Source organism: Camelus bactrianus, chromosome 3, assembly GCF_048773025.1.
Source record: "Camelus bactrianus isolate YW-2024 breed Bactrian camel chromosome 3, ASM4877302v1, whole genome shotgun sequence".
In the NCBI taxonomy this organism is placed as follows: Eukaryota; Metazoa; Chordata; class Mammalia; order Artiodactyla; family Camelidae; genus Camelus; species Camelus bactrianus.
This window is the reverse complement of record NC_133541.1, coordinates 143,600,673-143,610,473: the sequence shown is the minus strand read 5'-3', so window position 1 is coordinate 143,610,473 and position 9,801 is coordinate 143,600,673.

The following is a 9,801-nucleotide window of genomic DNA, read 5'->3' as shown; positions in this document are numbered from 1 at the left end:
AACAAATACCTAGTTAAACAATTTTAGTGCTTCTTTTTAATTAATCAGTCTACAGCTCTTCTACATCTGACAGGTCAGTGAGTCAACCTGCAATTTTCCACAGAAGCAGATCTTGCTCTCACATGAAGCCCAGCATTCCCAGAGTCAATCCTGCATTCTGGGGTTTCTTAAATTCACTTGATTCCTCACATGAAAAATACCTTGTTCAACTAACACAACACTGTAAATCAACTATACTTCAATTTTGAAAAATACCCCATTCAAAACCAACAACAACAAAACCTCTTTTCCAACACAAGAATAAAATACACAGCTCACAAGTACAATTGCTATGAAATCTACCATTTTGCATGATTCATCCTACTCTCTGTTCTTGGTGACATACTTACAGAAGCAAATCCTGGTGGGGAGTTTTCCTTTGTGGCATACGTGGGTTTATCTATGGCTTCATCCCCTATGAAAAAGTCCAGGTCATCAACTCCCCTCAGCACCCTCCTTTGGGCTTGGTCAACCACTTTTGCTGACTCTCTGATGGCAATACCTTAGGGAGAACAACGCAAAGATTTCTGTCTGCATCCATACTCATTTCAAGGGTCAAGGAAGCATAATATAACCCCTGTGTATGTACAAGTAAATTTTCAATGTCAGGGTCTTATTTGGAATTGAGAGTGTTCACAGAAAAGATGCTATCACAGAGCACATAAAGTAATACAGAAACCTTTCTTATGTTCTGGTATTATTTTTAGTGCGGCACAAAGGAGCCTAGCTGGTCTGCTTTTAATACTGACAAAAGATGAATTACTAAATTTTTCAGTTTCATTTGAAAAAACATCCCTCATGATAGTGAAGTGAAAAGCACATATCAATCGTTTCCAAATTTTAGAATACAATGTAGAAGGACACAAAATTAAAAATATAATGTGAAAGAAGAAAATAAACTGAAAAATGCTCATACACTCTCAAGTCATTTTAATAAAACTGTGTCACACAGATTTAAAATATATTTTTATTCTTGTTACAAAATCACTAAAAGAAAAAACTGAGGTTGCTGACTAATATCTCACAAGAAAAATTCAATAATCAAACAACTGTATTATGTAAAAATATTAATGGCTTTATGATATATTATTTTAATAAAAGTTTAACCACGATATTTAGGAATATACTTATAGTTAATAATCATATGAAACTTCACTGTAGAATTTAACATCTAATGAAATGTGGAAAGCTTCATGAAGATTCAATTTTCCACTTAAATTCCTAACCCCTGGTCACACTTTGCTTTCCCATAAACTCATCTTCATCAAATTTATTCCAAAACAAATGAGTAAACATATACAACCATTTTTAAAAGTAGAGTATGTGTAGTTCCCAATTTATTAGAAATGAAGAATAACAGCAAAGCTAAGGGAGTGAATTTTAAACCTTGCCCTCAGAAAGGCATCTTGAAATAATAGCTTGAAAAGGTAGGAAAAAAAAAAGAGGTACAGGACAGAAATCACTTTGCTCACCTCCTCTTCTGACTCCATCTCACTGCCGCACTTGGTCCAGAAGCTTTCAACTTACAGAATGTGGCACAAATCCAAAGCGCAGGATTTCTGCAGGACTAAGGCAGCAGGCGTGACGTGGACGTGTTGGGGGCGGAGCCCAGAGGAAGCATCTGGGGCAGAAGCAGCGGTCGTGCCAGGACCACGAGGCAGAGAGTGGGGCTGGGGAGGTCTGGAGGGCCGGGACGAACTGCGGCAACTGCAGCCACAAACACACCCGTCCCCGAACACAGACCCCGCCACGGGCGGCGCACTGACGGGCACCGCGCAGCCACCTGTGCACACGCAGCACGTCAGAGGTCCCTGACAGGACGGCCCGCAGCCGACACCAAACGCCTCGCGCGGCCGCGGCGCTGCTGCCGGGCCGGCGGGAGCCCCTGCAGGCGTCTCCCCTCACCTCGCGCCCCGCTCCGCCCTGGGCGGCGGCGGCAGCGGCGGGAACCGGGGCGAGCGGGCGGCGGGCTCCGGGGAAAGCCGCAGATGACCGGGCGGAGGCCGCGCTCCCTCCGCGGCGCCCGGGCTGCAGGGACAGGCGCTCGCGCCCCGCCCCGCGTCGGAGCGGCCGCCGGCTCCGGGACAGACCGGCCGCGTCGCCCTGGGCCCCGACTCGCCCTCGCCCCCGCGCCCCGGCGGGGTGGCGGCCTCCGCAGGGGCCGCGGCAGCGAGAGCCCGCCTCTGCGATGAGGTCCAAGCCCCCCTAGGCCGCGGACCTAGGACCGCGAGGGCTTCAAGAAGCGGGCGGCGTCCCTGTGCTTCTGGAGCGAGCAGGAGGACGAGGTGCTGCAGGTGGGCAGGCTTCGGTCCCTGACCAGTGGACTGGCCCAGGAGGAGGACTGGAGACCCAGGAGGAGCCTGCCGGTGCTGCCGTGAGGGAGGCTTACCAAGAGGCTGGAGTCAAAGGAAAGTCAGGCAGACTCCTGGGCATATTTGAGAACCAAGACAGAAAGCACAGGGCATATGTCTATGTCCTTACTGTCACTGAAATATTAGAAGACTGGGAAGATTCTGTTAATACAGGAAGGAAGACAGAGTGGTTCAAAGTAAAGGATGCCATCAAAGTTCTCCAGTGTCCTAAGCCTGTACATGCAGAGTATCTGGAAACATTAAAGCTGGGTTGCTCGCCAACCAGTGGAAATTCCACAGTCCCTTCCCTTCCAGAGAGTAACTCCTTGTTTGTAGCTGCTGCACAGCGAACATCTGGGCTGCCATCCAGCATAAGATAGACAGGGTTGGAAGGACCTCTTCCACCATGTGCAATCTCATGGGCAGAGGCTTCTTTATTTTCCTTGACAAATATCTGAATGACGCTTACAAACTGAATTTGCCATGCGGGATTTTTTTAACAATCTGCTTGATTTTTAGGTGCTTTCAAATCTTCTTTAAAAAGAAAAAAGATAGTGTAAAATATTTTAATAAGCCAAAGCCATGTGGAATTTTTTTTTAGATGCCTTAAATGTGCTCTCCCACCCAGCCCACCCACCTTGTTATTTTGTTTGGCATTTTCACTTTTTCCCCAGTATTTTTTATCCATTTGATGTCAGTCTGTGGTTTTTGTCAGATCAACATACATGTGGGTATATTATCCTGGTGAATTGTCTTCTCATTCACAATATTAACATATTCAATGAATCCATTTGTCAACTCATTTATCTCAATTTTCACAACTGGTACTAAGTCACTAGCTACCTGATATGGCCAATTCCCCTGTAACTCAATAGTCCTTTAATACAGAGTTTAACTCTATATAGCTCGTGAGTTTTAGGCAGTTACTGTAAGCAAAATGCATGTAGTAGATATCTTATCATGGAACCTGTATTCATGGAATTGAATTAGGGTGCTCAGTTGCCAATTCCCTTTATTCATAATCTCTCTTTACACAGAACACACAAGAACCATATTTCCCTCAATGTAAATTGCTGCTTTTAAATATATATTTTCAGTTTGAATTTAGTGACATCTCTTCAGTTAAACTTGCTGGTTACCAGTAAACACCTTAAATACCAGTCAGTGGTGATTGCATCAGAATTGAGTAAAATGGCCTTCTTGTTCACCTGTTACTGACCTAGGTTTTTAGGGTGCCTCGGAATGTCTCATCTTTTATAGGTGGTCAGCAGGTAGGTACTATTTATCATGTAACTAATTACTGGGACACTGGAATGTACCTAAGAATTATTTTGTCTTATTTTTATATTCACATAAATCCAAGAATCCCATCTAAAACACATAAATACCTAATCTGAAATGCCTGTACTTCCTCAACCAAGTCAGAGATGAGATGGGGCAAGTAAAAGGTGGTTCTCTATGTAGATATTAGCTTTTTGTAAAGATCATAACTGTTGAGTATAAAGTAGGAAGAAGCATAGTTAGAAATTTGTTGTACAAATTGTTAACCTTTAAAAATATAATTGCTGCTGAAAATAGTGCTGTTATAAGGAAAATCAGTGCCACCATTTTGAAACTGGGCTCTTGTGCCATTAAAGCAGCTGAGCTAAATACGAGTATTAGTTCACAAATTAAGGCTGCCAAAGGAATAAGACAGAAAAACTTTAAACCACTGACATTTCATTCTAAATTATGTAGTGTGATAAGACATGATCTTCAAGAATTTTTATATTTTTCTTTGTACAGAGGTTATGTTTTCTGGGTGTTTTTTTTTTTAAAGGAAATACTTAAAAATCCCACAGATTGACACTTGTTATCAATCTTCAGTGGACTAAGTTTTTTCCTCAGTAATCTCTGAAATTTCTTTAAATTATATACTTAACACAGAAGATAAGTTGAATTGTTTTTGTACATAACACTGTGTCCACCTGAAATGTCACATTACTGGGGTATGTTGTACATTGATATTCTTAAAGGTAATAATGCATGAATTTCTTTTATAAACTCTTGGACTATGTATTTGATGTGTAAAATATGTACAGTATTAATGTCAACCATTTCTTAAAGGTGAGCCTATAAATATTTTTGTATCATTTTCTTTGGTCAGTAACATTTGGACCAAGTAGTGCCACTTGGGTCAGGATTCTCTTCAGTGCCATTTAGCAAAACATCTGTCTTTGGTCTATGCAACTAGGAAAATTTTGTATAATGCATCAGAATACTTCAGAGTTGTCACACTTTAAATTTCACATGACGGGTTCTTCACTATTCTTGAACTCAGCCCACTGAAGCTAGAGGAAAGGCCCTGAGGATATTTATTTCTGTTAAGAGAAAAAAGCCTACATTTGCAGGCTCAACAATTGAATCTACTACAGATAAAAAAGTGTCTACTCTCTCAGTCCCTCAAAGTTTACAGAGTATTGGGACTTTCATTTGTGCTGCTTTCTGTTGGGTAGTTGGATAAAACTGGGCAGCTAAAATTTTCAGTCCCAAGTGCCTACTAAATTAAAAAAAAAAAAGATTGTAAATTGACTTGCAGACACAAAGTAGCAAGTATCCTACATGTTTGATTTTGTTTTCTTAATTTCTTCCTTTTTTTTTTTTTTTGTAAACAGGTGAAATTTTCCAACTAGGCACATGCAATTCAATTTTCTGTCTATCCCATAGTTGTATAAAGTAGCAAAACTGAAGGGGGGAATGATTGTTGTATACACTTTAAAATTGCTTTGTATGGTCTCATTTGAGATAACTGGTGTAAGAATCTTGATGTTTTATATATTTGGATATATCAAATTAAAAAATTGAAATTAAAAAAAAAATCCTCACACAGTCTGTCAGTGCAAGTTCCAGTCTATCAGTGCAAGTTCCAGACTCCATCCTCTTTGCAAGATCAAACTTAATTATGCATGGATTTAGCATTAAACTGCCAAGAGAACATGAAAGACTATCAAGAGACAAAGGCAAAAAGGTTCTTCAATTCATGACTTTACTCAAGTTCACCAAGAATTTGAGGGCAATATTTCTACTCAAAAGAAAAAAATCACCACCCTAAAGAAAAAGTGCTAATTTAGTGAGAATGAAACTACCACGCTCAAAAATTTAAATGATAACAAAGTAAATCTCATCTTTCCCAAAAGGTAGATACAAGTACTCTGACCCCAAATCATAGTAGACCTGTGTTTTCATGCCCCTTAGAAATAACAACATCAAAGCACATACATTCTGTTAACTGTTATGTGGAAGCACCTAAACCCATGAAAGTGAATAAGGGTATATAGAGCTTATACCCAAAATCTTTTGTTGACACCTATGAAAAGCAAGCTGTGGACCAAAGAGCCCTTGTGAACATGATGGAGAACCAAGTCTAGGAAAGCAGCTGTAATGAGTATCTCCAAATACTTATGGAGTATACATATGACTTATCATAGAATGAAGACTTCAGTCACCAGCACCTGTCTCCAACACACTTTAGCTCACACAGGACCCTGACTCAGGTGTACACAGAAAACACAAGAAATGTGCAGAAGACACTAAGATGGAAGGGAAAATAAATATATCAAGTAACAGGACCAACACCTAAACAGTGCAAGTGGTTACATACACATGGCATCTCCATGCACTGGAACAGCATGAGGCCATGAAAAATGGTAAAGTAGTTCTTCTTGTATGAATCCAGAAAGTTCACTAAAATGCAGTGTTATGAGAAAAAAAACAGGATACGGTGTATGCAGTATGCCACCACCTGGGTAACAACGCATCTGTGTATGTCTGCTGGTATCTGTAAAGTTACCTCAGAAGGAAGCACAGTAACCAGAAGCACTGTTGCCATCTAAGAGGGGAAGTGGGTGGGAGAAAGTTAATTTCACTGTAACTTCTTTTTATATCACTCAACTTGTATGTCACATGAATGTATTACCCATTCAAAGTTAATTAAATTTGGACTTCTGCTTCTGGAAAGATGGATAAACATACTTTTCCCTGCTCTTCCCACTAAGCATGGCTAGACTCCCTAGGCTTTACATTTGAAAGAAACAAAAACATGCTGAGAGGTGAAGAGAATGTGGCAGACTGGCCAGGGATCAGGACCTGAGGAACTAAACAGTGGTGACTTCCTGAGTTTTCTTTTTGTCTCATGCATCCCACACTAGGTGCCAGGGAAGCCAACAACCCAGAAACGTCAATGGGAGCAAATAAAAAATGTCCCCAGAAAGCCTGCTCTCTCCAGCCAAAGGAGATGAAGGGACAGTGGAAACACAGAAAACTTACACAGTTACTGCCTGACTCCAGCCAAACATTACAGGAAAACAAGCCCCCACCTGCAATGTAGACACCACATGCGGAACGAGGACCTCCATTCCCCTCACTGCCTCCATGTTGGGGTTATGACAGGAGACCCAGTGGAACATCAGGAATTCCACCAATGACAGTAGGGCACTCCTTGCCATCCCAGAAAGAAGGTACCTGCAGAGGCCTTGGGGGGAAGCCCGAACTCTGGTCCACAATCAGCAGTAACATGGAGCCCCTCCCCAGATGAGTGTCAGCAAAGGCCAAGATTAAAATCTGAGCTTCAAATCCTAACTGGCATTATCCCCTTCTCCCTGCTGGAGCATTAACAGAAATGACTTACTAAAACATAATATTTAAATAAGATCTGGAACCTCATAATATAATACCCTAAATGTCCAGCACTGAATAACAAAAATTCTCTCAACATAGCAAGAACCAGGAACATCTCAAGTGAAAGGAGAAAAGATAATCAATAGATAAGAACACTGGCATGACACAGGTAACAATTACCAAACAAGACTTTAAAAGCCATCACAGAATGAGCAACTACAAACACACCTGAAACAAATGAAAGACAAACAAACAAACAAAAAAGTCAGCAAAGAAACACAAAATCACAGCAAAGGTAAAAGGCCACATGGAAATTTTAGAACCAAATAACCTAATACCTGAAATAAAAATCTCAATACATGGACTCAACAGCAGAAAAGAACAGATGAATCACTGAACTTGAAGACACGACAATAGAAATTACCCAAATTGAAAAACAAAGAGAAAATAGACTGAAAAATGAACAGGGCCTCAGGGACAGATGGGCGCAATATCAATGAATGTGACATTTATGCATTCTGAGTCCCAGAGAGGATAAAGCAGTAGGGCTAGAAAAGTATTCAAAGAAATAATGGCTAAAATTTTGCCAAATTTGTCATGAATGAATGAATAAATAAATAAATAAATAAATATAAATAAATAATCAAACCTAAATATTTAAGACTGAACAAATTCCAAACAGGATCTTAACCCAAAGAAATCCACTCTGACATATTATAGTTAATCACCTAAAAACTAAAGACCAAAGAAAAAATTCTGAATGCCTCCTGCAAATTTCTCATCAGAAATCAGGGAGCCCAAAAGGAAGATACATATTTTTCAAGTGTTGAGAGAACTGCCCACTCAGAATTCTGTATTCAGCAAAAATATCCTTCAAAAATGAAGAGCAAATCAACTATTATCTATAAAATAGATAAACAACAAGGTCCTCCTGTACAGCATGGGAATTCAGTACCTCATAATGGCCTATATATATAAAGTTGAATCACTCTGTGGTACACCAGAAAGTAACGACATTGTAGATGGACTGTACTTCAACAAAAGAAAATGTTTTTACTTTAAGTATGTATTTTTAACTGAAGTATAGTCAGCTTACAATGTTGTGTCAAAAAAAAAAACTTTTTAAATAGCAAAATAAGGCATTCTCAGATGAACAAAACTAACAGAAATTGTCAACCAACATATCTACTCTAAAATAATGGACAAAACAAAGAGAAAATGATAAAAGAAGGAATCCTGGAACATCAGGAAGGAAGGAAGAACAATAAAAATAGTACAAATATGGACAATTACACTTTCTTACTCCTTTGTGTTTGCTAAATTTTGTTTGGTAGTTGAAGCAAAAATTATAATGCTGATGCACTTCTCATTATGTGAAGAGGAAACATACAAGACTATCATAACAAACTGGTAAGTGTTGACACCAGCAGACTAAGAAAAGTTATGTGTATATGATGTAATGGTTACAGCAACCACTTAAAAAGATACACAAAGAGCTGTAGCACAGGGAACTATATTCAATATCTTCTAGTAGCCTATAATGAAAAAGATATGAAAATGAATAAATCTGTATGACTGAACTACTATGCTGTACACCAGAAACTGACACAACATTGTAAACTGACTCAACTTCAATTTAAAAAAAAAAATGATACACAAAGAGAAGCACTCAAAAACACCACAGATAAGTCAAAATTAAGTTCTAAAACATTTTCAGGTAATCCACAAGAAGTCACGTAAAGCAAAACAGAGAAGTGAAAAGCAGAACAAACAGAAAAAGGACCAATCAATAACCACAATAAATCTAAGTGGTCTAAACACACCAGCTAAATAACAGTCAATTTAAAAAAAATGACTGAGCTCTATGTTGTCTATAAGAAACACTTCAATTTAACAGTATACAAACATACTTGTTTTACTACACTTCAGTTTATTGAGTTTTACAAATTGAAGGTTTGCGGCAATTCAGAATCAAGCAAGTCTATCAGCTTCACTTTTCCAACAGCATTTGCTCACTTTGTGTCTCTGTGTCACCATTTGGTAATGCTCACACCACTTCAAACTGCTTTATTATTATTAATTTGTTTATGGAGATCTGTGATCAGAGATCTTTGATGTAACTACCACGACTCACTGAAGGCTCAGGTGATGGTTAGCATTTTTTAGCAATAAAATATTTTTAAATTAAGGTGCATACATTGTTGTTTTAGACATAATGCTATTGCACACTTAACAGACTACAGCACAGTATACACATAACTTTTAAATGGACTGGGAAATCAAAATTTCATATGACTGGCTTTCTTGTGATATTTGCTTTATTACAGTGGTCTGGAACCAAAACCACCACATCTCCAAGGTATGCCTATATGTAGGTTAAAACTAGACAGATGAAAAAAAGATATTCCACATAAACATTAATCAAAGAAAGTATGAGTGGACACATTGCTATCAGAAAAAGTAAAATTTATAGCAAAGAAAATTACCACTAACAGAGAGGGATACTAAATAATGATCAAAAGTCAATCCATCAAGAAGACATAGCAATTCTAAATGTGCATGTATCAAAGAAGAGTGCTGCACGATACATGAAGCAAAAACCGAAAGGAGAAGTAGAAGAGTGCACAGTTACAGCTGCAGACTTCAATCCCTTCTCTCAGCAACTGATGGCACAAGTAGAGGGGAACTCAGCAAGGATACAGGACTCAGCAATACTATCAACCTGCAGGGTCTAACCAACACGAAGAGAGTACTC